We start from the raw sequence: 2,582 nt of genomic DNA, 5'->3' as shown, positions 1-2,582 counted from the left end.
TAAGCCAGTATAATTTTCATTATAAAAATGTTACCTTAAATATGAATATATAAATCTAGTTCCATTGATAGTGAAATAGCTTGTATGAACAAACCCTCTTACGTTAACAATTATAAATCCTAAACATAAATTTTTTGAATAATAAAAATACTACTCAACAGCACTGAAAAGTGACAATATGCATATAGATATTGTAGAAAGTTTGACCCATAAAATAGGCCCCATATTAAGTAAGATCAAATTCTCAATGAAAACAGTTCCTAGTCTATGCAGAACAGGGTGCTTAGAATTCAAAAGGAAATCCAAAGTCATACAGGTTTGAGGTATCAGAGGATGAATTTTAGGGCTTCCAGCTAGCAACCAAAGGGGTAAGTTCCAGAAGGGAGAAAGCCTCAGAGAGCAAGCCTTAAATCTTCACATAAGCTCACCTCAAATCCATGGCTGATTTCTGATTTAGATATGTGTAGGAGAAACTCCAAGGAACTCACACACACAAAAAAGGAAAGAAGTGGATAGAAGACTAAATAAGCTGATTATAGATTTCAGCTGCTGCTCTGGATGAGAGAGTTGAAATATGTAGGTCTTTAAGACAGAGGACTTTGTGAACATTTCCATATTTCCATAAAATTTTCAGAAGATCATATAGTGTGATTATAATTTTTCCAGGACTGAGAAATTACTATGACTGTAGCCAAAACCAAAACAGGTCAGCTGTAGGATAGTGTTTAGTAATAACTCCACAGTTTGAAAGTGATTAGGCATATCAGAGAAATGCAAATCAAAACCACAATGAGATACCATCTCACACCAGTTAGAATGGCAATCATTAAAAAGTCAGGAAACAACAGGTGCTGGAGAGGATGTGGAGAAATAGGAACACTTTTACACTGTTGGTGGGACTGTAAACTAGTTCAACCCTTGTGGAAGTCAGTGTGGCGATTCCTCAGGGTTCTAGAACTAGAAATACCATTTGACCCAGCCATCCCATTACTGGGTATATACCCAAAGGACTGTAAATCGTGCTGCTATAAAGACACATGCACACGTATGTTTATTGCGGCACTATTCACAATAGCAAAGACTTGGAACCAACCCAAATGTCCAACAATGATAGATTGGATTAAGAAAATGTGGCACATATACACCATGGAATACTATGCAGCCATAAAAAATGATGAGTCAATGTCCTTTGTAGGGACACGGATGAAATTGGAAATCATCATTCTCAGTAAACTATTGCAAGGACAAAAAACCAAACACCACATGTTCTCACTCATAGGTTGGAATTGAACAATGAGAACACCTGGACACAGGAAGCAGAACATCACATTCTGGGGACTGTTGTGGGGTGGGGGGAGGGGGGAGGGATAGCATTAGGAGATATACCTAATGCTAAATGGCGAGTTAATGGTTGCAGCACACCAGCATGGCACATGTATACATATGTAACTAACCTGCACATTGTGCACATGTACCCTAAAATTTAAAGTATAATAATAATAAAGAAAGAAATAAAGAAATAAAAAAAAGAAAGTGATCAGGCATTAAATACATTCTAGGGAAAAAAATCAACCTTAAAAAAAAATTGAAGGTCTCTACAGTGCTTTATCTGCAATGCCCAATATATTAAAACAACAACAATGAGCATTTTACATGTGAATAATTAGAAAAAGTGACTGATTTTCAAGACAAAAGCAGTCCGAAGAAATTTCACAGTGTTTGATTGTTGCAATTTGCTAGTAAGTACATTAAGCAGAATTATAAGTATTCTTAATGACTTAAAGAAAAATATAGTCACAATGAATGAACATATAAAAACGGTGGCCAATAAATGGAGAAAAAACTGAGAGGCTATAAAGACAGCAGAACTACATTACAAAAAAAAAAAAAAATGTGTAAGAATGTTCTTCAGGCCAAAAGAAAATCATAACAGAAGGAAATTGTGATTTATAAGATTGGATGAGTGGTAATAGAAATGGAAAATACATAGCTAAATATAAAATGAATTTTTTATTATTATTTAAATTAATTGAAAGCAGCTGACTTTAACCTAAAACTTATAACATTGTATTATGGGACTTAGAATGTATGCAGGTATCATTATATGACAATAGTAACCCAAAAGATTTGAGTAAAGTAGATGGTTATAGTGTTGCAAGTTTCTTTCATTTTATGTGAAGTAAAACAATATTAATTCTAAGGGGTGATTAAGGATACCTATTATAATACTAAGAGCATCTTCTAAAAAAATACAAATCTAGAACTAAAAAGAATTAGTGGAATTAAAATGCAATATTAAAAGTATCAACTCAAAAGGAAAATAAGAAAGGAGAAGCAGGAGATACAAGTATAAGTAAAAATAACAGAAAAAAGTATAAAATCATATACTTAAACCCAACATTATCCTTACCTGTGTTAACTACAAATGAAATAAACACTCCAAATAAAAGTAGATTTCAGAAAGTGTTTTTTTTTTAAATGCATTTATATGCAGTTACTACTGAAGCATTTTTAATAAAAAGAGATAGGCTGAATGCAAAAGGGTGGTAAAAGTGTACCAGGGAAGTATAAAGACTAAACTG

Source organism: Pongo pygmaeus, chromosome 14 (assembly GCF_028885625.2).
Source record: "Pongo pygmaeus isolate AG05252 chromosome 14, NHGRI_mPonPyg2-v2.0_pri, whole genome shotgun sequence".
NCBI lineage: Eukaryota > Metazoa > Chordata > Mammalia > Primates > Hominidae > Pongo > Pongo pygmaeus.
This window is presented reverse-complemented; position numbering follows the sequence as displayed.